The 25,383-nt window shown below is 44.0% G+C and overlaps 1 protein-coding gene and 1 long non-coding RNA gene across 2 annotated transcripts in view; one reads left to right on the top strand and one right to left on the bottom strand.

Annotated features, from left to right (window-relative positions):
- MEOX1 (mesenchyme homeobox 1) overlaps positions 1-25,383 on the bottom strand; it is an 89,669-nt gene that overhangs the window by 52,865 nt on the left and 11,421 nt on the right. The window lies entirely within an intron of this gene.
- The window catches only part of LOC137541479 (uncharacterized), a 31,486-nt gene continuing 8,362 nt past the window's right edge, over positions 2,260-25,383 (top strand). Inside the window, exons 1-2 of the long non-coding RNA XR_011025173.1 lie at positions 2,260-2,388; positions 11,393-11,542. This is a non-coding gene — a long non-coding RNA (uncharacterized lncRNA). The remainder of the gene's footprint in view (positions 2,389-11,392; positions 11,543-25,383) is intronic.

Here is a 25,383-nt window from a genome sequence, read left to right as displayed (position 1 = left end):
TACATATATTTGGCTTATTATTACTCTTTTAAAGCTTCCAATACTGACACACATACTTTTATATTATATTATTGTATTCATTGGTTTATATCATGTTTGAGAATAGTACTTGAGCACTGAGCACCTTGTATTTGATGGTTTTAGGCACTTTATTCACCTAGCTTTTAGGCACTTTATTAAATATAAACTATATGGCCGTGACCTCACTGCCGTAATCGCTGGCGATTCGCGGTAAACACAAACGCGCTACATGCAGCATTTTTTGGCGATTTTAGAGCGACGCGATTGCAATGTATTTAAAACATGAATTGCGATTGCTCAAAAATTGCAAAAATGTACAGTAAAAAATATGCGATGATTATTGCTAGCGTTTTGCGACGATCCCCAGTGTGAACGGGGCTTTACATTATCTAGCCACTAACCTAACTAAGGCTACATACACAGTTGAGATAGAAGTCTTTGGAAAAGGCAAGATCACAGACCAATTTTACCCCATTCCATGTAGTATGAGAGCCATACCTACACAGTCTATTCTATGGAGCTGAACTCCCCATCAGATAAAAAACTTTGCAAGATGCTGCACACAATGATGCTGCACACATTCAAAAGATCAGTATCTGCAAAAGATCAGTTCCTGAAAAAGATCCGTCCCTGCAAAATGCATTCATAGTCTATGATATCTGCAGATATCATACACACCTTGTTTAACAGACATTCATCTGCAGATCAGATCCACCAGGATGGATTTTCAGATCTGCAGATGATTGTCTGATCTGCAGATGAATGTCTGTTAAACAAGGTGTGTATGAGGATCTGCAGATATCATAGACTATAAATGCATTTTGCAGGAACGGATCTTTTGCAGGAACAGATCTTTTGTAGATACTGATCTTTTGAATGTGTGCAGCATCTTTGTGTGCAGCATCTTGCAAAGTTTTTTATCTGATGGGGAGTTCAGCTCAATAGAATAGACTGTGTAGGTATGGCTCTCATACTACATGGAAGGGGTTAAAATTGGTCTGTAATCTTGCCTTTTCCAAAGACTTTTATCTCAAGTGTGTATGTAGCCTAATGCTACGTACACACTGGCGACTATGGTCGTTTGAAACAGCTAATTAACGATCGTTCCGCTGACAATCGGGAAAAAAACTTTACCCAATGATCATTAACACGAACGTCAAAAGAACGACATCGGGAAGATGGAAATATCCAACCTGACGGATCGTATCTACCAACAATCGTTACAAAACTATAGTGTGTACAGACATCGGCCGAGAACGATCGTTACAAGGGCCAATGCGCATGCGTTGAATTCTGCCCAGCTTAAGTACTTCCTTTTTAGCGCGGCCGTAAAGATTGTTACATTGCTCATTTCAATTAAACTTTGTTTTCAAGTTAACAATCATATATTTGTATCTATTGTAACTCCATGTTAGTGTTTTTTTTTTTAATTTTATATAAATATGAACGCAACATTTCCTTCTGATCGTTCTTTTCTGCGAGAACGATCGTTAAAATGTGTATGATGATCACTGCATCCCGTCGTTGCATTCCGATCGTTGCCGTATCGTTCGCCTTTCAATTATCGTTCCTAGCGAACAATCGTATCGCAAGTGTGTACGTAGCATAACCCTCCTGAGTCAAGCAATGCAAAGAAGAGATCTGGCAGCACCACCTGTAGGTAATAATGATCTTTTAATGCGCAAACATGAGAGTAGAAGCTAGAAGCTGTTACTGTATTAAATGAGCATTATTACCTACAGGTGGTGCTGCCAGATCTCTTCTTTGCATTGCTTGATTCAGTGTTTTTGGAATTTTACCAGTTTCACCTTGTGTTGGCTCATTTACCTAATATTCAGGTGTTCTTCCCCAGATGAATTTTATTTAGAAAACATCCGTAATCCTACCTATCAATGTAAAATGTATTTTGCCATTAATCTTCCCGTGCCATTTTATGGAATATGCCACTTAATTTAAATAATCCTGCATAATTGTTTGTGATGTCAGTCAAAATTATTATTATTTAGTATTTATATGGCGCTGACATCTTTCGCAGTGCTGTACAGATATATTGTCTTGTCACTTAAGTGTCCCACAGAGGGGCTCACAGTATACATCCTGCCATGGTCATATGTCTATGTATGTATTGTGTAGTGTATGTATCATAGACTAGGACCAATTTAGGGGGAAGCCAATTCATTTATCTGTATGTTTTTGGGATGTAGGAGGAAACTGGAATGCCCAGAGGAAACCCATGCAGACACGGGGAGAACATGCAAACGCCTTGCAGTTGTTGACCTGGCTGGGATTCGAACTGGGGACCAAGGCGAGATTTCTAACCACTATGTCACCATGCTGCCCCATGGTAGCATTGCTCTCATCCTCCAGGTAATGAATACAGTGTCAGAATAAAATGAGCTAAATAATAAACATGAATACCAATTTTATATATTATGCGGGACATTAACAGGTTAGATCTGTCCTGATTGGAATTCTACCTAACTAGTCAAAACAGTGCATATTGTCTGCGCTCCCTCTCTGAAGCTCTGAATTCTAAACCGAGCTCTGTGACATCATCTGTCTAGAATGTGAGGCTCTTGTGAGTCAGTTTCTTAGCTTCAGTTTGCATAGGATCTGTACTGGGATTTCCTCAGACTTAAATTTGAGTATATTTAGGATATAAATCACTGGAACAGAGGAAGCATTTTAAAAAAAAAAGCAATTCACATCCCATGTACCTTAAAAATACGTAAAAAAAATAAATATAATTAGCACAGTACAAAATAAGTTAACGGTTATATTTTCAAAGCTGTACCAAATAGCTTATGCAATAATATATTAAAAATGTTATGATTATAATTTTAGTATATCAGCTTATAGCCAGAGTAAAACAAAGCAAAACAAAAACCTAAACAAAAAAGGAAAAAAAAAGATTGCTTTTGATTATCAGGACTTTTTAACCTTCCTGGCGGTAAGCCCGAGCTGAGCTCGGGCTATGCCGCGCAGGAGTATTTCTCGTAATTTTTTTTTTGTTGCACGCAGCTAGCACTTTGCTAGCTGCGTGAACTCACTGATCGCCGCCGCTCCCCGCCGATTCGCCGCGTTAGAGGGTGTGTGTCCCCCGAGACCCCTGCGCAGCTTGGCCAATTAGTGCCAGGCAGTGTTGAGGGGTGGATCGGGACTCCCTCTGATGTCATCGCGCCCGTCGCCATGGCAACGGGGGAAGCCCTAATGGAAATCCCGTTCAGAACGGGATTTCCTGACGGGCTTGATCGCTAGAGGCGATCGGAGGGGGTGGGGGGATGCCGCTGCTCAGCGGCTGTCATGTAGCTAGCGCTAGGCTAGCTACATGATTTAAAAAAAAAAAAAAACTGCTGCGCTGCCCCCTGGCGGTTTTAATTGACCGTCAGGGAGGTTAAAGGACTGCCTAATTAAGTGTTTTCATTACATTTATGGATGAATGCTTCAGCTCTCTGCCTTGATCAGTGTGTGGAGCCACAGCCATGTTTTCACTCAATATGATTATCATGTTGGCACAGCAAATCAACTAAAGTGACTAAATGCTAAAATACTACAACACAATATGAAAAATTAGATGTAAATAAACCAGCAGGATCAGGTATCTTCAATCTACACATTCTTCAAAGCAAAGCTTAGTTATTTCTAAGCCAAATATAGAATTTGTAGTGGTTGGCATAGTTACCACTAGGCTGGCAAAAAATAAATGACCAACGAGCTAATTTAGAGGTGCCTAGTGCAGTCTAAAAAAGGCACAAATATAGCAAATCCTTATAGGAGAGGTATAAATGCGTACCTCTCCTGAAGTAAGGACAAACAGAGATAACCGGAAAGTATCTTTTTTAGCACTAAAAAATACATTGCGCTTCACAGGTCTCTGACCGCTTCCTCAGGTCTGTATAAAAATCAGTGCCTATAGATACAAAATATATCCATTCTTAAAACTTACATTAGGGATCCCAGATATCACACATACCATATGTATGAAACCAGTATTGAACTCACATATATGTGAGAAAACAGTATGAATAGTATAAATCAAATTATCTTTGAAAGAGACCTCAAATAGCAATATATATGGTTACCATTACCACTACTATAGCAGAAAGCACTAATATAAGTGCATATTTGGCAATGTTATAATAATGTAATGTTAAAACCTTTATGCATGCCGTTTCGCCGCTCCGTTTGATATAAACACTTATCAAGGTTCCAGATCATGTGTGAAGTGGGTGTGGCACACTCATGTCATAAGCCATGTGTCTTGGGGCTTATAGTAGGTAGAAAAAAATATTGTCTGACCTTTTAGTCCTGAGAAATAGGGATGCAGCGGCCATTTTGTTGGCGTATTCCTTATCGTATTCTGATCGCCATCTTATTGTGCTTTTTAGCCTTGGTTTATAGGTATGCGGTGGACATTTTATTGAAGAATATATTAGAAGCAGTGGCCATTTTGAAACAGTATTAGGTCTGTTTTGTTAATATATGGCAGCCACTTTTATGTGGCTCATTGCTGATAGTTTCTACTAACAGTCTTGTTCTATAGCACGTATAGAGCTCACAATCTAATCCCTATTTTGGAGAAGCCAATTCATTTATTTATAGGTTTTGGGGATGTGGGGGGAAACTAGAGTACCCGGAGGAATTCCATGCAAATAGGAGGAGAAAATACAAACTCCATGCAGTGAAGTCTTGTAATTATGCTTTCAGTGGCTGGAATATCTAACGACAATAACATATGGAAAAAGCTGGCATAGATTATGAACAAAAAATGCTTTGATTGCAAACTTCTGCCCACACGGTCGCGAGCCCAGCCCCCCAAACTGCAGGGACGTGGCTATCGCGTCCCTGCGACTATAGCAGCTGCGGACGTGAAGCTCATGTCCAAGCGGCAGAAATGGTTTATTATCCGTACTACTCATACAATTCATTATATCTTGTTTTTTGTTTTGCTTCAGTGTCACTTTAACTACCTGCGGACTGCCGCAGTATAAATCTACGGCGGGCAGGGGGCGCTGCGGTTCTGACCGGACGTAAACGCTACGTCCCATTCACCGCGCGCCCCTGCCCGTCCCTGCCGTGGTTGCCGATCTGTCCCTGCTGCCCTGCCGCCTCTATGGTGGCAGAGCACTGTGAGCCGGGCAGGAGCCGTTTTCATTGGCTCCTGGCCCTGTCATTCCTGTAAACCGTTCCCATTGGCTTACATTGAGTGACAGGGTCAGGAGCCAATGAAAGCGGCTTCTGACCGGCGCAGAGCGCTCTGCCGTCATAGCTGCGGCAGGGACAAAGTGACGTGCCTGGCGGGAGCTGTGGATTTTAGCGGCGATTCGTAGGGAAGCGGCGGTTTACTGGACCAGCACCCTCTGGTCCTTAACCACTTGATGACCCACCCTTTACCCCCCCTTAAGGACCAGCGCTGTTTTTAGTGATCTGTGCTGGGTGGGCTCTGCAGCCCCCAGCACAGATCAGGTAGCAGGCAGAGAGATCAGATTGCCCCCCTTTTTTCCCCCCTATGGGGATGATGTGCAGGGGGGTCTGATCTCTTCTGCCTGCCTGGGTGTTGTGGGGGGGGGGCACCTCAAAGCCCCCCTCCGCGGCGAAATCTCCCCTCCCTCTCCTACCTGCTTCCCCCCGGTGATCGGGGCTGCACAGGACGCTATCCGTCCTGTGCAGCCAGTGACAGGCTGTCCCCTGTCACATGGCGGCGATCCCCGGCCGCTGATTGGCCGGGGATCGCCGATCTGCCTTACAGCGCTGCTGCGCAGCAGCGCCGTACAATGTAAACAAAGGAGACATGTGTCTCCTACGTTTACATTTAGTCTGCGAGCCGCAATCAGCGGCTCGCAGGCTATTCACGGAGACCCGCTCCGTGATCTGACAGGAAACGGCCGCTCGTGCGAGCGGCCTTTCCTGATTAATTAGGGAGGCACCTGGCGACGCAGAACTGCGTCGCTGGTCCTCCAGCTACCACTTTGCCGCCACACGGTATGAGTGTGCGGTCGGCAAGTGGTTAAGGGGGCAGAGGGTGCTGGTCTCGAAGTGGTTAAAGAGGAACTTCAGCCTAAACAAACATACTGTCATTAAGTTACATTAGTTATGTTAATAGCATGAGACACAGTTCCAACTGTCCTGTGTGCTGATCACCCCTCCCAGTTGCTAGGGAACGTGAATAACAACATAGGAAATGCCATCATGCTTTGAACAGCATCAGGGGGAAAAAGCCCGGGCAGTTTTCTTTGATGGGTGGAGCTTAGCTAAAAATGCAGCTAAAAATTATGCTTTGGTAAGAAAAAGTTCTGATGCTGTGAAACTGTTAAAGAAACACCAAGCCTTTTCAGTTCTGCTGAATAGATTTTTAGTCCGGAGGTTCACTTTAAGGAGAGAGCCCAAAGCACACAGTTTCCCTATAATTGGCCTCTATAGTTCTCAGCAACCTATTTCCAGATTCGCCACTTCCAGATTTCAGCAAGTATACTTATATTGTCCCTATGCTACTCTCATGTGACCTACTCAAGCTGTGCTTGCATATATGTCAGACGCTGACATACACACATAATACACACACTTTCATTCAAACAGATTTAGTCATTTTGGCATTCACAGTCTTTAAGTATAGATCTGGAAGTATGTGCAGTGCAAGCCTCTGGAACGGCATCACAAACATCTGCCAATTTTAAAATGTGCTCTCTACTTCATGCCAGGGTAAACCAGAGAAGTTAAATGATGGCATTTTGACATAGCATTGGTATGTAACTTTCTCTCCTCCCAAAATACATTCGTGGTTTATTATAGTGTGTAAAATAAAAGAGACTCACCCACAAAACTAGATTTAATGATCATTATAAAATGTGTGGTTTTTACCACTGGTAAGATTTTTTATTTAATTTTACTATAAACTAAGGTAAAGAACAGAGGATTATTCCATACTTAATTAGGACATGATTTATTACAGTGTCCTTAGCAATCCTTCGGGATTTCCAGTGGGGACATTTTAAAGAGCAACTGTAGTAAAAATAATATAATGAATTAAATTGCTTTTTTTTTTTTTTTTTTAAACAATGTTCATTTATAAGTTATTATTTAGTCAGTGGTTATATGTAGTGGCTGGATAGTGCAATGGTTAAAGTGAAAATCTATTAACCCTTCGCACACTCACATGCAAATGTTCAAACAATTGCATTCACAGATTCACTCATCCAGGCACAACTGTTATCCCTACAGCTAAATTAAAAGCCAGGGTTTTAGTTCACAGAAGAATGCATTCTTATGCTTAATCACCTATACTGCGCAGAAGTACCCAGGTAAACATAGGTGTCCTAACTCTGGCCCTGTAACATGCATAGTGCAGACATGCAACCACATTCATTGCATCAAACCTATCAATGGATTAGGAGCACACATCCTAACTTCCTCTCCTGGGAAAGACAGTGCATCTTACCAATCGCACAAGGGAGCTAATGTTATGTGTCCATGTGCACCATGCGCATACACCAGCATAAGCTGTCTGCATGCTGACAAACATACAGAGGAAGGGGGGAGTGCACCGAATTGGACCCTAGCCACAGGGGTCAATGATAAGAATAAACATACATATATCCAGGCACATCGCCTCTAGTTAGGACATTAAATAAATTATTAGGGAAAGGGAGGTGATGAAGGGGGTGTGGCTAGAAAACAGCAAAAATCTATTAACCCTTCGCACACTCACATGCAAATGTTCAAACAATTGCATTCACAGATTCACTCATCCAGGCACAACTGTTATCCCTACAGCTAAATTAAAAGCCAGGGTTTTAGTTCACAGAAGAATGCATTCTTATGCTTAATCACCTATACTGCGCAGAAGTACCCAGGTAAACATAGGTGTCCTAACTCTGGCCCTGTAACATGCATAGTGCAGACATGCAACCACATTCATTGCATCAAACCTATCAATGGATTAGGAGCACACATCCTAACTTCCTCTCCTGGGAAAGACAGTGCATCTTACCAATCGCACAAGGGAGCTAATGTTATGTGTCCATGTGCACCATGCGCTTACACCAGCATAAGCTGTCTGCATGCTGACAAACATACAGAGGAAGGGGGGAGTGCACCGAATTGGACCCTAGCCACAGGGGTCAATGATAAGAATAAACATACATATATCCAGGCACATCGCCTCTAGTTAGGACATTAAATAAATTATTAGGGAAAGGGAGGTGCTGAAGGGGGTGTGGCTAGAAAACAGCAAAAATCTATTAACCCTTCGCACACTCACATGCAAATGTTCAAACAATTGCATTCACAGATTCACTCATCCAGGCACAACTGTTATCCCTACAGCTAAATTAAAAGCCAGGGTTTTAGTTCACAGAAGAATGCATTCTTATGCTTAATCACCTATACTGCGCAGAAGTACCCAGGTAAACATAGGTGTCCTAACTCTGGCCCTGTAACATGCATAGTGCAGACATGCAACCACATTCATTGCATCAAACCTATCAATGGATTAGGAGCACACATCCTAACTTCCTCTCCTGGGAAAGACAGTGCATCTTACCAATCGCACAAGGGAGCTAATGTTATGTGTCCATGTGCACCATGCGCATACACCAGCATAAGCTGTCTGCATGCTGACAAACATACAGAGGAAGGGGGGAGTGCACCGAATTGGACCCTAGCCACAGGGGTCAATGATAAGAATAAACATACATATATCCAGGCACATCGCCTCTAGTTAGGACATTAAATAAATTATTAGGGAAAGGGAGGTGCTGAAGGGGGTGTGGCTAGAAAACAGCAAAAATCTATTAACCCTTCGCACACTCACATGCAAATGTTCAAACAATTGCATTCACAGATTCACTCATCCAGGCACAACTGTTATCCCTACAGCTAAATTAAAAGCCAGGGTTTTAGTTCACAGAAGAATGCATTCTTATGCTTAATCACCTATACTGCGCAGAAGTACCCAGGTAAACATAGGTGTCCTAACTCTGGCCCTGTAACATGCATAGTGCAGACATGCAACCACATTCATTGCATCAAACCTATCAATGGATTAGGAGCACACATCCTAACTTCCTCTCCTGGGAAAGACAGTGCATCTTACCAATCGCACAAGGGAGCTAATGTTATGTGTCCATGTGCACCATGCGCATACACCAGCATAAGCTGTCTGCATGCTGACAAACATACAGAGGAAGGGGGGAGTGCACCGAATTGGACCCTAGCCACAGGGGTCAATGATAAGAATAAACATACATATATCCAGGCACATCGCCTCTAGTTAGGACATTAAATAAATTATTAGGGAAAGGGAGGTGCTGAAGGGGGTGTGGCTAGAAAACAGCAAAAATCTATTAACCCTTCGCACACTCACATGCAAATGTTCAAACAATTGCATTCACAGATTCACTCATCCAGGCACAACTGTTATCCCTACAGCTAAATTAAAAGCCAGGGTTTTAGTTCACAGAAGAATGCATTCTTATGCTTAATCACCTATACTGCGCAGAAGTACCCAGGTAAACATAGGTGTCCTAACTCTGGCCCTGTAACATGCATAGTGCAGACATGCAACCACATTCATTGCATCAAACCTATCAATGGATTAGGAGCACACATCCTAACTTCCTCTCCTGGGAAAGACAGTGCATCTTACCAATCGCACAAGGGAGCTAATGTTATGTGTCCATGTGCACCATGCGCATACACCAGCATAAGCTGTCTGCATGCTGACAAACATACTGACATGTTTGTCAGCATGCAGACAGCTTATGCTGGTGTATGCTCATGGTGCACATGGACACATAACATTAGCTCCCTTGTGCGATTGGTAAGATGCACTGTCTTTCCCAGGAGAGGAAGTTAGGATGTGTGCTCCTAATCCATTGATAGGTTTGATGCAATGAATGTGGTTGCATGTCTGCACTATGCATGTTACAGGGCCAGAGTTAGGACACCTATGTTTACCTGGGTACTTCTGCGCAGTATAGGTGATTAAGCATAAGAATGCATTCTTCTGTGAACTAAAACCCTGGCTTTTAATTTAGCTGTAGGGATAACAGTTGTGCCTGGATGAGTGAATCTGTGAATGCAATTGTTTGAACATTTGCATGTGAGTGTGCGAAGGGTTAATAGATTTTTGCTGTTTTCTAGCCACACCCCCTTCAGCACCTCCCTTTCCCTAATAATTTATTTAATGTCCTAACTAGAGGCGATGTGCCTGGATATATGTATGTCAATGGTTAAAGTGATCCTCCGGACTAAAAATCTACTCAGCAGAACTGAAAAGGCTTGGTGTTTCTTTAACAGTTTCACAGCATCAGAACTTTGTTTTTCTTACCAAAGCATCATGTTTAGCTGCATTTTTAGCTAAGCTCCACCCATCAAAGAAAAAAGGCCGGGCTTTTTTTCCCTGATGCTGTGCAAAGCATGATGGGATTTCCTATGTTGTTATTCACGTTGCCTAGCAACTGGGAGAGGTGCTCAGGACACAGGACAGTTGGAACTGTGTCTCATTCCTTCTGTCACCTCCTTTCAACCAAAAAGTTGGCTGTCTTCATGAAATCAAACATTTGCCTGTTCTTTTAAAACAGTGTGGGTAAGAGATTATATTACCTATCTATTTTAATTAACATAACTAATGTAACTTAATGACAGTATGTTTGTTTAGGCTGGAGGTCCTCTTTAAGGGCTCTGACACAGGAGACCAGGGTTCAAATTTCAGCTCTTCCTGTTCAGTAAGCCAGCACCTATTTAGTGAGGAGACCTTGGGCAAAACTCCCTAATACTGCTACTGCCTAGTGTGCACTCCCTAGTGGCTGCAGCTCTGTGGCTTTTAGTCTGACAGGAGAAAATCTTAGTGTTATTTGTTTTGTCTTTTCTCTTCACCCTGATAATGATAAAAATCTTTAGTCCTGTCAGAATGTTTAGTCCTGTCAACTCTGCGGAATGTTTGTTTCTGAGAATTTCAAAGCAAGCTCAAAAATAAACCTGGTGTCCCAGAATGCTCAGGAAAGAGAATATGGGAATGCATACCAGTATACAGCAATATGTAGATAAAGACAGTGTTTGGGCCTTTTTCCACTGCACAGCTGAATCGCAAATTGCTAGTGATTTTTAAATCGGTAGGGTTGCTACTTTATCATAGAAATCATGAGAAGTATTTTCCACTATAGTGATTCCATTTGCAAATTGCAATTGCTTTCTGGAGCGATTTTAAGAGGGATAGTGCAATGCAAATGAAAAATCACAATCGCATAACAAAATTAATGAAAGATTGCCATTTTACCGACTATAAAAACATTTTTTCTTTAAAAATACATTTTCTCAAAAACTACAAGGTCTTTTTGAATTTTTTTCCTCTTGTTCCCATTATTCTCCTTAGGATAACTGGCTAATTTGCTGAAGAGTGTATTTATGGGAACTTTGCAATTAACACCGGAAGTCTGTGCGGAAGTGTCCACTGCTTAGAGTTTGCAATGGTCAAGTAGGAGGACTGATGGAGAAGCATGTGATCAGTTTGGCCAGGTGATAGGTAGGTAAGTCTCTAATTTGCTAGTCATGATGCAGGATGTGATCAGAGCAAATCTATCAGCTGATCAAACAATTCTCATGATTATCCATGAGTTCTAGACATGACCATTACTACTTAAGAGTATCTGATCATGCTATTGACCGATAAAGTGTCAGGAAACCATGGAATTGTTAATAAACAACAGACTTTGCCATACAGTAAAGAAGAGGTGTATATTAGAAACTTAAGGCAAATAATCAGAGACATGACTCAAGAGTAGAGAATGCAGTGATGGGGTTTCCTGGAATATTGACCTCTGTTTGTCAGAGTTTGGTAAATCACCCCCTGTGAGCATGTAGAGTGTGTGACTGAAAGGGGCAGCTGTCCATTTCCATCACACATTGCCATGACTAGGAAGTGATGTGAGTGATTGCTCTTTTGTTTGAGTAGTAAAATCTGCCCTCTGCTCATAGGTGGCTGTAGAGTGCGGAGATGAGCTTTAAGCCATTTCTCAAAGACTTCCCCAGTGCTTAACTCAGAGGTGCCATACTTTTTCAGCTTGCAAGCTATTTAGAGAATTACTCATTGAAAATAATCTACCAGGTAGAATCCACCTACAGATGCAGCACATGCACAGCGGCAGTCCATCAGTGATTACCACAAACCACAACTGCAGAACATCCACAGCGGCAGCCCATCGGTGATTACCACAAGCCACAACTGCAGCACATGCAACAATACAATCCATCAGTGATTACCACAAACCACAACTGCAGAACATCCACAGCGGCAGCCCATCGGTGATTACCACAAGCCACAACTGCAGCACATGCAACAATACAATCCATCAGTGATTACCACAAGCCACAACTGCAGCACATGCAACAATACAATCCATCAGTGATTACCACAAGCCACAACTGCAGCACATGCAACAATACAATCCATCAGTGATTACCACAAGCCACAACTGCAGCACATGCACAGCAGCAGTTCATCAGTGATTACCAAAAGCCACAACTGCAGCACATGCAACACTACAGTCCATCAGTGATTATCACAAGCCACAACTGCAGCACATGCACAGCAGCAGCCCATCAGTGATTACCACAAGCCACAACTGCAGCACATGCAACACTACAGTCCATCAGTGATCACCACAAGCCACAACTGCAGCACATGCACAGCAGCAGCCCATCAGTGATCACCACAAGCCACAACTGCAGCACATACACAGCGGCAGCCCATCAGTGAATACCAAAAGCCACAACTGCAGCACATGCAACACTACAGTCCATCAGTGATTACCACAAGCCACAACTGCAGCACATGCACAGCGGCAGTCCATCAGTGATTACCACAAGCCACAACTGCAGCACATGCAACACTACAGTCCATCAGTGATTACCACAAGCCACAACTGCAGCACATGCACAGCAGCAGCCCATCAGTGATTACCACAAGCCACAACTGCAGCACATGCAACACTACAGTCCATCAGTGATCACCACAAGCCACAACTGCAGCACATGCACAGCAGCAGCCCATCAGTGATCACCACAAGCCACAACTGCAGCACATACACAGCGGCAGCCCATCAGTGAATACCACAAGCCACAACTGCAGCACATGCACAGCAGCAGCCCATCAGTGATTACCAAAAGCCACAACTGCAGCACATGCAACACTACAGTCCATCAATGATTACCACAAGCCACAACTGCAGCACATGCACAGCGGCAGTCCATCAGTGATTACCACAAGCCACAACTGCAGCACATGCAACACTACAGTCCATCAGTGATTACCACAAGCCACAACTGCAGCACATGCACAGCAGCAGCCCATCAGTGATCACCACAAGCCACAACTGCAGCACATACACAGCGGCAGCCCATCAGTGATTACCACAAGCCACAACTGCAGCACATGCACAGCGGCAGCCCATCAGTGATCACCACAAGCCACAACTGCAGCACATGCACAGCGGCAGTCCATCAGTAATTGCCACAATCCACAACTGCAGCACATGCACAGCGGCAATCCATCAGTAATTACCACAAGCCACAACTGCAGCACATGCACAGCGACAGTCCATCAGTAATCCCCACAAACCACAACTGCAGCACATGCACAGCTGCAGTCCATCAGTGATTACCACAAGCCACCAGTCAGTTAGATGCATATCATAGAGTCCTCCTCAGAGCAAAATAGAACAGTGCTTGATCAAATAGAGTCATAACATCTTGCAACATAATAATCCTCTACACTGCTGTGCATATCATAAGGACAGCATATTGTACTAAAATCATCCAAGTCAAAGGTTTAACCACTTGCCGACCGCGCACTCATAACGCGCTGGCTGCAGGCTAATTAATCAGGAAACAGCCGCTCGCGCGAGCGGCTGCTTCCTGTCAATTCACGGCGGGGGGCTCCGTGAATAGCCTGCGGGCCGCCGATCGCGGCTCGCAGGCTAAATGTAAACACATACGGAAATAATCCGCTTTGTTTACATTTGTACAACGCTGCTAACAGTAGCAGCGTTGTACCAGATCAGCGGCCGGGGTTCGCTGTCACATGACAGGCAGGAGCCTGTTAGAGGCTGCACAGGACAGATTCGTTCCTGTGCAGCCTCCGATCTCCGGGGAAGGGAGGGAGGAGAGGGAGAGGGGGAATCCTGCGATGGAGGGGGCTTTTGAGGTGCCACACCCCCCCCCCCCCCCCCGCCAGCCACACGCAGGCAGGAGCGATCAGACCCCCCCAGCACATCATCCCCTAGTGGGGAAAAAAGGGGGGCGATCTGGTCGCTCTGCCTAATGTTTGATCTGTGCTGGGGGCTGTAGAGCCCACCCAGCACAGATCTCTGTAATCAGCCCTGGTCCTTAAGGGGGGGTAAAGGCTGGGTCCTCAAGTGGTTAAAGTTACAGATTGCCCAGCAAGCTAATAATGAACCAGAACTCCTAGGAGTAAGGGGCTGAAAGAGACCAAACAGCCTACTTACCAAGATGCTATGTAAAACAGAAGTTTGCCTTCTTACAGCAGAAGGTATTTGTGATTATTCAGGTTGAAGTGAGTTCTGAGGGACAGAGAGCCACACGTATGTCACACAGGTGGGCAGTGTGGGATCTACCTAGAAGTCCTCTGTGATTTACGGGTAGATTATGATCTATCCAATGGGCACCCCTAGCTTAACTGTACAAAATTCCAGTACTCTTAGTAACTGGTTGTTATTATTATTATTATTATGTATTTAGCACTGAACCATTTTCTGCTGTGTTTTGTAGAACACATTCAGTAAGTTACATCACTAACTATCTCTCAGTGGAGCTCATATTCTTGTGTCTCAAAACCATCATGGAATATATATGAGCAAACTGGAGCACAAAGGGCAATTGTTGAACTTGGGTAGAATTTGGGATTAACAAATCACAGCTCATAGTCGCGCATGTGCGCCTCCGGCGGAATGACATGCACGCGTGACTTTAGCCGAAGTGGCCAGATTACCAGAGCCGCCGGCGGGACCACGGAAGGGATCAAGGGACCTCGCAGGGGACTGGAGGAAGCCCCAGGTAAGTCCGGATTTCCTTTTTTGTCATTACTGCTCAGGGTCCCTAACAGTGACATTGTGAGTTGATCAGAGATTTGATAGCCCCAGATATCCTCCATCCAAGTGAAGCTGCTTTTCATTATTGGTAACAAGAAGAAGTCCCATGCACTCAAAGGAAAGGCATAAAAACTCCATGGAAAGAAAAATGCTTGTTGAGCAAGTGCAAGTCAGCGTCTACAGGCAATAAAAGGATTATGCACCAAAGGCGTATGAAAATACAAACACGGTACATGTCAGTAACTACACAATATAAACAAGTGAGAAAAGAAAAACATTTCTCAGTAGTAGAACCACTGTTGCCACATCCAAAATACAAGGAGGTGACACACTTTATATTATTCGTAACAGCAGTTACAACGATAATACACATGTAGGACTTGCATGAAAAGTCAATGAAGTGCTCTGTACATAGCCCTTAGTCTGGATTAAGGATCATTGTTCGTTTTTAAGTGTTAAAATACTTAAATCTTAAAGGACCACAATCATGAAAAATTTAAAAATGTAAAATACAAACATATAAAATGTAGATGTCTTCCAGAGTAAATTACCGATCCCCTATGTTCCTGTTGCTTACAGTAAGCAGTAAAACTCTGACAGGTCCATCTTCTCATGGGAGATTCTCAGTGTTTTCTTTATATTCCAAAGCACCTACTAAATGGCAGTTGCTCAGTCCAACTCTCAAATTAGTGTGCAAGTGGTTAGGCAGGCTGGCCGTCATCTTTGTAAGATCCTTTCCAGGCAATGATTTTTTGTATAGACTAAAGGGGATACTGAGAAAACCCCATGAGGAGATGGACTAATCCAAAACCTGTCAGATTGGTCATATTTTAACTGCCTACTGTAAGTGAGAGCAACATATGAGAAAAGTAATGTACATTTTACTCTGGTACAAATGTACATCTTCTTATGTATGTATGCTAAAAATAAAAAATATTTTGTGATAGTGGTCCTTTAACTGTTCTTCATTTTTATTTTAGACTGTTCGGTAAAGTCAACGTTATATGAAATGTAATGTGGCCTATTATATACCTGGGGCTTCTTCCAGCCCTCTGCAGTCCTTCTGGTCCTTCGTCGTCATTCCACGCTGCGCTGTTCCTCTGCTGCCCCTCATCGATTGCCCTCCCGTGGCTGGGAGCGATTTGTGCAGCAAGTTGGCATGGTGGTTAGCACTCTCGCCTTGTAGCGCTGGGCCCCCCATTTTGGCACTATCTTTAAGGAAATTGTACGTTATCCCTGCGTCTCAGTGGGTTTCCTCCAGGCATTTCCTCCTGGCTTCACCCTAAATTTGCCCTAGACTATGATACATACACTATATGATAAATACATAGACATATAACTATGGTAGGGATTAGATTGTGAGCCCCTCTGAGGGACAGTTAGAGGACAAGATAAGTCTCTGTACTCTGTACAGCGCAGCGGAAAGTGTCGGCGCTATATAAATACTAAATAATGATGCGCAGTAGCAATTTTTACTTACTGTGCAAGTGCAGAATGGTTCGGCCATGGGAGGGGGATGGAGGAGGCGTGTGGCGTGCTGCACACATGCGGTGTTCAAACGGGGACAGCTAAGGAATGGAGCAGCGTGGAATGACCGCGAGGGACTAGGAGGACTTCAGGAGGCTGGAAGAAGCCCCAGGTGAGTAATCGGCCACATTAATATTCACGTAATATTAACCGGCTCAGCACCATGAAAGTCAGAATCTGTGCTGCACCACTGCTCTTTATCTCTGATGTGGCATAGATTCTACTCCGTGGATTCAAGTGGTCCCAAGCCGATTGCTGTAGCCACAGACTCAGCTGTCAAGAGACAGCTGAGCTACTTCCTATCAGTAAGGAGCTAGGCTCCTTACCAGGTGATCACTGTGAGCCAATCACAGTGATCACAAACGGCAAATTGAAAAAAAAAAAGGCTCTGGTCCTTAAACGGGCCAGAGCAAGGGCATAGGGATAACCACAACAGCCATAGCGGTTTCCATGGGGCTTGACTGTCCTGTTGCCTGCCTGTTTGTACATTTTTTTGTATTCATTGGAGCAAGGGCGAGGCCATGATCACAAATAACCTTTCTGCCCCTGGCCCCCCGCACCTCTCATTGCAGAGAGGTTGGCAGGTCCTACTATTTTTACACCTCTCTGTACATTGATTCCCGCCACTAACTTTATAATTCCGTACAGGTCTGGTCAGAGCACTGGAAGAGGAGGGCACACAGAGAGAGAGAGGAGGGGACTGTCACTCACTGGCCAGAGAGAGGAGCTGTCGGGGTTGGGGGGGGGGGGGGAGGGGAGCAGCAGTGTGATCACCCACTGCATGTAAATTTAAAGCAAAAATACACACGTACGAGAAAAGTCGCCAACAAGGGATTGTTATTCAATCCCTCAGGCAACATTGCAGGGCTGACACTTTACAGATGCTTCACTAGCCTGCAGGCTAGCAAAGCGTTCTGTTGCTAAGTGTGCGGAGGGACGACTGATCGACATAGGAGTAACATAACGTGGCAATGAGTGGAAAGCACAATGCTCTCGGCCAGCGATTGGCCTCACCATTACAAACCTTTGTTGTAAGATGGTTTGTTTAAAAAAAAAAAGAAAAGGAATCACTGCTCAAGTCACTTTATAGGATATCCGAGCTGGGGGGGAGGGAAAAATAGATTTACTTACCTGGGGCTTCTTCCAGCCCCTACAGTCCCTTGCTGTACTTCTGCTGCCCTGCAGGGTGCCGCTGTCCCCTCTGAAAGATCCCCGACCACAGCAGTGGGACCACAGCAACCTCTCTTGATGACGCTCCCCGGGGCGGAAGTGTTCTGTAGTTTAAGTCTTTGTGAACTGCGCAAGCACAGAACAGTTCCTCCCAGCATGTTTCATAGAGGGTGTGGACACGCCCGTGCATGTGCAGAAGCCTGCGACCACTGCTGTGGTCCACAATTTTTCTGAGGGGACAGCGGTATATGGAGAGTAGTGGAACTACAGCAAGGGACCTGATAAACTACAGGGGCTGGAGGAATCCCCCCCCCCAGCTTGGATATCTGTACTGTATCTGAGAACTGTAACAAGAGCGATATGGGGCTGCTTTATTTATTTCCTTTTAAACAATGCCAGTTACCCGGCTATCCTGCTGATGCACTGCCGCTAATACTTTTAGCCATAGACCCTGAACAAGCATGCAGCAGATCAGATGTTTCTGACATTACTGTCAGATTTGACAAGATTATCTGCATGCCTGTTTCTGGTGTTATTCAGACACTACCAAAAAGATCAGCACGGTTGCCAGGCAATTGGCATTGTTTAAAAGTAAATAAATATGGCAGCCTCCATATTTTTCTCACCTCAGTTGTCCTTTAAGCTATTTCTTTGACAGCATAGCATTGTTTATAGGCCCCTCTGACTACCCATATGGGGGGGGGGGGGGGTGATACCTATCTCTGGGGTTACTTCTGGCTACCTATACCAGGGAGCTATCTGGGGCTACCTAATACTGGTAGGCATGATTTAGCATCAGCCTACGAGAGGGATCACTTTGTGTGCCTAACCCTACGACCCCCCCCCCCCTGGTGGTGCCTAACCCTAAGACCCCACTAATAGTGCCTAACCCTGAAACTCCCATATCATTCATCAAATTCCTTTTTTAAATCAATATGTTTAGTTATAAACTCCCATAGTAGTGCCTAACCCTAAAACTCCCATATTGTTTATCAAATTATTTTTTAAATCCATATATTTAGTTATTTGAGGAATTTTGTATTTTCCACTACTCCACTAAATATCGTTTTAGTTATGCAACTTTACGTAGATAGAAACGATAACTATAGTACTTATGTTTGTAAACGTTATTATATGGTAAGTATGTTTGTAAACGATATTATTCACGGGGCACCCATTATTATTCACCAGGAGCCCAAATTTCCCGTTGGGCGCCCATCAAACGATATTTAACATGAGAGTCAATGACGGCACCCTTGTTGTCCACTTGCCTCATGTGCCCAAATTTTCCGCTTCCACTTATGTGATAATGTTTACTATGCTAGGGATTACTTGGTGAGCACTGGGTTTTAAAAGTGGTACATACCAATAAAATGTTGAGAAACACTAGGGTAGAGCATAAAGATTTATTTAGAAAAAAAACAAATAGCATTTCATTTTCAATGTCATTTTTGCTCTCCCATAAGATAACATTTAGCAGGAAAATAGTTATTATTTTAACATTGCTTTCTCAAAAACAGTTGCTCTGCACAGAAGAATATTCTCCCCTTGGACATTCCTTTTTTTTATAACCTCCTGTTTTTATAGCACCTTGTAAGCTGTGAAAACAACCATTTATCACCTCCTCCTATCTCGCCACCTATCAATCTCATTCCCAGTCCCCCCTGAGCACTTCACTCACTAACCAAACACCAGCCCTTTTGGCTGCTCCAGATCACAAGCTGTGATCTTCTGTTTAGCAAATGCTCAGTCCCTCTGAGCTCCCACACTGTGCTGTGCAGAAAGTGAAACGGCAACAATCTTTGGACGGCAGAGTATTGCAATTAGTTCTGATGAATATTTAATGTATTACAGAAATATGTTGGGATCAGCTCGCAATAAGATTATTAGGTAAACAATGATCACAATTTGCTAAATACAAGCTTCGATCTGTAAGGTAGAAAATACTTTTTCTGGATTGCTTCAGTAAAAATGTATTAATAAAATCCCTAAATAAAAGCGATGTTATACACAAGTCCATACATAAACACCATGTGCAATTTTTAATAAAAAAAATCCAATCCAGGTATATTTATGAATAGGTGGTTTATATTTGTGAATTTCTTTGGTGGTGGTTTGGCTGACTCAAACCACTACTTGGTAACTCTGATCCAAGCCCTAGCCCATACAGCCATATCAATCCCTGCCATGTACTGATGAGGACCAAAAGTCTGAAACAGGCTGTCTACATGTGGGGTTGATGTGGCTGTGTAATATTTTAAGCTATAGGCTTGCTATACACCAGTGGCTCTGGATGCTAGCCTGGCTACAAGGGCATAAAGAGATAATTTGCATATTCAGTAGTGGTGCATTGTGGGTAACCACAAATGTTCACTTAAAGCTGAATTATTGCAATCACACCAAGTTCAGCTTTTACTGGAGTAAAATGAAGAAGGGTCTGAAAGATCAAAGGTCATTAGATACCACAGAGTGTGTAGACATCGGAATATAGTCAGGTCACAGAAGGCAAGATAATATTACAGTAAAACCTTGGATTGAGAGTAGCTTGGTTTAAAGAGACACGGAAGCGAGAATAAATCTCGCTTCAGTGCTTATATTCAAACGCCGCTATCCTGCGGCTAAACGGGGGGTCTCTACACTCCCCCCCCCCCGCAAAATCAACTACCAAATTGGTCGTAGATTTTGCTGCTGCTGAAGGCAGGGATAACGGCTGCAGCCCTACCTCACAGCGCGTCTATCAGCGGCGCATCGCCGCCTCTCCCCCGCCCCTCTCAGTGAAGGAAGACAGACACGCGTGGGGCAGGGCTGCGGCGGTTAGCCCTGCCCCAATGCGGAAGCGCTCCCCTGCTACACGGAGGGGATTTTGAAGGTAAGGGACCCCCGTTTAGCCGCGCGATAGCGGCGTTTTAGCAGTGGCACACATGCCCCTGCTAACTATGAGCTCTGAAGCAACATTTATTCTCGCTTCAGAGTCTCTTTAAGAGCACTTTGATATACTAGCAAACATTTTTATGAAATTTTGACTTGATATGCAAGCAGCATCTTGATATACAAGCAAAAAAAAAGTATACATGTGTCACATCATCACAACTGAGGAGATCGTTCTTCTCCCTTTGGCGCTGGAGGATTATATTTAATTGTACTTAATCTGAGTGTAGGGACTGTGCAGTCACATTTCTGTGAAATCCTCTAAAGTAACTGTCATTGGATAGGTTCCTTTTAAAGCCACAAAAAATAAATAAATAAATAAATAAATAAATAAAAAAAAGGCAACGATGGCAATGCTTCTGTTAGTTACAGTGAAAGTCTTGTTTACATTTTTATTGTATACTATTTTACTATAACTGTTTTTGGATTGTGGAACAAATAACCCGAGTTTCCATTAATTCTTATGGGGAAATTCGCTTTGATATAAGAGTGCTTTGGATTACACACATGCTTCCGGAAGAAATTATGCTCACAAACCAAGATTCCACTGAATTATTATGTACATAGCGCCAACATGTTCTGTAGCGCTGTGCATAGTACAAAACAAATTGTGGGGAGCAAAGATACATGAAACGTTCAAAACTCTGTACAATCAGGACATCAAGCAATTCAAGTACAAATATGTACATAGTTGATGTGTGGTTTGAGACATCACCAATATGATAAATTATTATTACTATTACTATTTAGTATTTATATAGCGCCGACATCTTCCGCAGCGATGTACAAAGTTTATTGACTTGTCACTTAACTGTCCCTCAAAGGTGCTCATAACCTAATCCCTACCATAGTCAATTGTCTATGTATGTATTGTGTAGTGTATGTAGCACAGTCTAGGGCCAATTAAGGAGGAAACTGGAGCGTCTGGAGGAAACCCACACAGACACAAGGAGAACATACAAACTCTGTGCAGATAGTGCCCTGGCTGGGATTCAAACCGGGGACCAAGCACTGCAAGGCGAGAGTGCTAATCATTACGCCACCATGCAGCAGAATAAGAAACACTAGACGGAGGTCCATGCACCTGTGAGCCTGAGGGTAGTGGGATGACATTAGGAGTCATTTGAATAGAAGGGGTTAGGGAAGAAGACACAGAGGTTTGCGGATGAGGCAGTGAATGGGATGTGTTTTAGAGTACGTTTGAAGGTTTCCAGGCTCAGGGCATAACAGGCAGACTGTGGTAGAGAGTTCCAAAGGAGAGGTGATGCTAGTGAGAAGTCCTGGATGCGCGAGGGCAAGAAGGTGATCAAGCTAGAGGACATGAGGGTCTGGGAGGAGCAAAGGTTCCGGGTGGGATGATATCTGGAGATTATTGCAGAAATGTAAGGAGGTGACAACTTATGTAGAGCTTTTGCAGAGCTTTGTATGATAGGGGGAGCAGTTTAAACTACACAGATTGGGTAGGTAAGCTGTCCTGCTACATGGAGGTGGTAAAATTGGCCAATCATTGCCTAATCAAAATTGAATGTGTGTACACTCCCTAAAGCCTGGTACACACTATCAATTATGATTGGCAATGCACTGACCAATTTTACCAACTCCATGTAGTATGAGAGCCAACAGATATTGAATACTGTGAGCAGATTGTGTAAGTAAACCCTCATACTACATGGAGGTGGTAAAATTGGTTAGTGATTGGCCAATTATAATTGAAAGTGTGTGCCATCCTTTAGGGTGCTTACACACATCCAACATTGATTGGACAATTTTACCACCTCCGTGTAGCAAGACAGCTTACCTACACTGTCCATAGTATTCAAAACTTCGGAGATAATTTTTCATCTTCTCTTTTAAATAACTCTAAAACTGAAAAGGTACAAAAGAACTAGATGAAAAGGTGTCAGAATGATTCTGATTATTTTCTTGCCTGCTGATGGCTTAAATGGCATTTTATTGATAAGGGTCCAAATGCAATTAACTTTTTCTTTTGAGTTTTCTCCTGAGTGATATTTTCAAACTTGCCACAAAAATGACTTTCAAATCACCAGCAAGCAATACTTCAAATAGTTTTGATAGTAAATTCCACCCACTTTTTGGTACATTTTCAATTGCAGAGTTTTAGTTAGAATAGAGGATGAAAAATTAACTCTTTTTTCTCTTACATCTTAACAATAAGATACTTTACCAACCTCTAGAAAGTAAGAAAATGCTCAGCATGAGTTTGATATTTCTTTTTTTAATCTACCTTTTAGTACAATTTCAATTGCCACTTACTAAAAAAGTTGTTTTTTTAACCACTTGAGGACCCACGCTTTACCCCCCCCCCCCCCCTTAAGGACCAGCGCTGTATTCTGTGATCTGTGCTGGGTGGGCTGTGCAGCCCCCAGCACAGATCAGGTAGCAGGCAGAGTGACCAGATCGCCCCCCTTTTTTCCCCCCTATGGGGATGATGTGCAGGGGGGGTCTGATCGCTCCTGCCTGCGTGAGGTTTGCGGGGGGGGGGGCACCTCAAAGCCCCCCTCCGCGGCGACATTCTCCCCCTCCCTCTCCTACCTCCCTTCGTTCAGAGATCAGAGGCTGCACAGGAACGGATCTGTCCTGTGCAGCCTCTAACAGGCTCCTGCCTGTCATGTAACAGCGATCCATGGCCGCTGATTGGCCGGGGATCGCTGATCTGGTACAACGCTGCTACTGTTAGCAGCGTTGTACAAATGTAAACAAAGCGGATTATTTCCGCTTGTGTTTACATTTAGCCTGCGAGCCGCGATCGGCGGCCCCCAGGCTATTCACGGAGCCCGTCGCCGTGAATTGACAGGAAGCAGCCGCTCGCGCGAGCGGCTGCTTACTGATTAATTAGCTTGCAGCCGGCGACGCAGAACTGTGTCGCTGGTCCTGCATCTGCCACTTTGCAAGTGGTTAAAGGAGATGAAAATTATCTCTTGGGAGAAAACTGTCAAAAGTGAATTGCATAGGGGCCAGGGAGCAGGGCGGGGCTGGAGCAGAGGCAAGAGAGGCTCACAATTCAGAGGGGGCGCACAATTCACTCAGCTATCATTCCCCTATTGTGTTTGAAGAAGAAAGAGAGAAATAAGAAAAGAGGATATATGGCAGTGACTGCAAGCCAGATAAATAGAGATTAAGATGTTGGGGTGGGGGTGGGCGCACTTTGGTGTCTCAGCCTTGGGTGCTGGAGTACCTTCTCTTGGCTCTGCCAGGGAGTGATATGAATAGACAAGAATTAAAGGGACACTTGGGCCCATATGCAATTTACTTTTTCTCCTGAGTTTTCTCCTAGGAGACACTTTTTTATCTTCCATTTAGACTAACTTTTCATCATTTTGCAATTCAAAAAGTACCAAAAAGTAAGTGAAAAAGTATTATCAAGTATTTTCGTGCTTTCTGGTGGTTTACATAGCATTTTATTGACAAGTTTAAAAATATCACCTAGGAGAAAACTCAGAAGAAAAAGTTAATTGCATATGGGCCCTAAAGTAAAACTTTATTGAAAACTAAGTGGTGAGATAAACAATCGTCTCTCTATCCCTCTACTCCCAAAAATGATTTTTATATATCCCACAGTTTTATGTTTAAAAAAAAATTAAAATGTAGATGCAGTGTTTGCACCATAGCAAATTTTGCGTACTGCAGATTGCTCCGGGCCACGGAAGCGCATTTAGGGAGGCACGTGGTGGGATTAAAGTTTCTTATAAATCTTCTGTTGCGTTCTTTTAGGAAATGTATGCATGTCGGTGGATGGATGATGGGAAGGAGAAAGGGAAGAAGGGAAGACTAATAGATTATGACAATCTCCCTATTCTAAAGTGTAAGGCCCGGTTCACATTAGCGGTTGTTTGCCAAACGGACCGGATGACCTGACCGGATCCGGACCGGATCCGGATCAGAACCGTACGGTTCTGATCCGGATCCGATCCGGATCCGGTCAGGTTGCATCAGGTGTCCATCAGGATGCGATCCGGATCCGTTTGGCAAAAGTAACGTTAAAAACAAAAAAAATGTTGGGGTCTGGGAGGTCAGCAGAAGGGGGACCTGTGGAATCAGGCCCTCTGCTGTTTAGCACTCACCTCCACCTCCGACATGCTGCCAACATCTCCGGATCCGGATCCAGCTGTGCTGCTCCACTCCAAAATGCTTGCCCATGTGTCCCCATCCAATATCACCGCAACAATCCCCATAGGAAGTGGGGTAGAACATCCGGATTTCTCAGCCAGTGTATTGTGCGCTCTCCGGTTCCCATTGGTTTGTATTGGCCGGATGGTGCAGTCCGGCTCCGCCCCGGATACGGCTGCCGGAGGAGCCGGATGAAAAAATAGCGCATGTTGGAACGGAGGCCGGATCCGGCCCGGATCCGGTCCGGCTCCGGTTCGGCAGAACGGACGCATGTGAACGGACGCATAGGCTTTCATTGCTATGCCGTGCGTCCGTTCCGTCCGTTCTGCAAGCGGTGCGGCTCCGGCACGGCGATTCCGGAGGGCCACCGCAAGTGTGAACCGGGCCTAACAGTAACTGTATGCACCAATGCCAGCCACAAAAGATTATTTGCAATTCAATATGCCAGCTCTGAATTTGGATTGTGTTTTGTGGTCTACTTATATACTTAAAGTGAAGCTCCAAC

Source organism: Hyperolius riggenbachi, chromosome 12, assembly GCF_040937935.1.
Source record: "Hyperolius riggenbachi isolate aHypRig1 chromosome 12, aHypRig1.pri, whole genome shotgun sequence".
Taxonomy (NCBI): domain Eukaryota; kingdom Metazoa; phylum Chordata; class Amphibia; order Anura; family Hyperoliidae; genus Hyperolius; species Hyperolius riggenbachi.
This window is presented reverse-complemented; position numbering and strand designations above follow the sequence as displayed.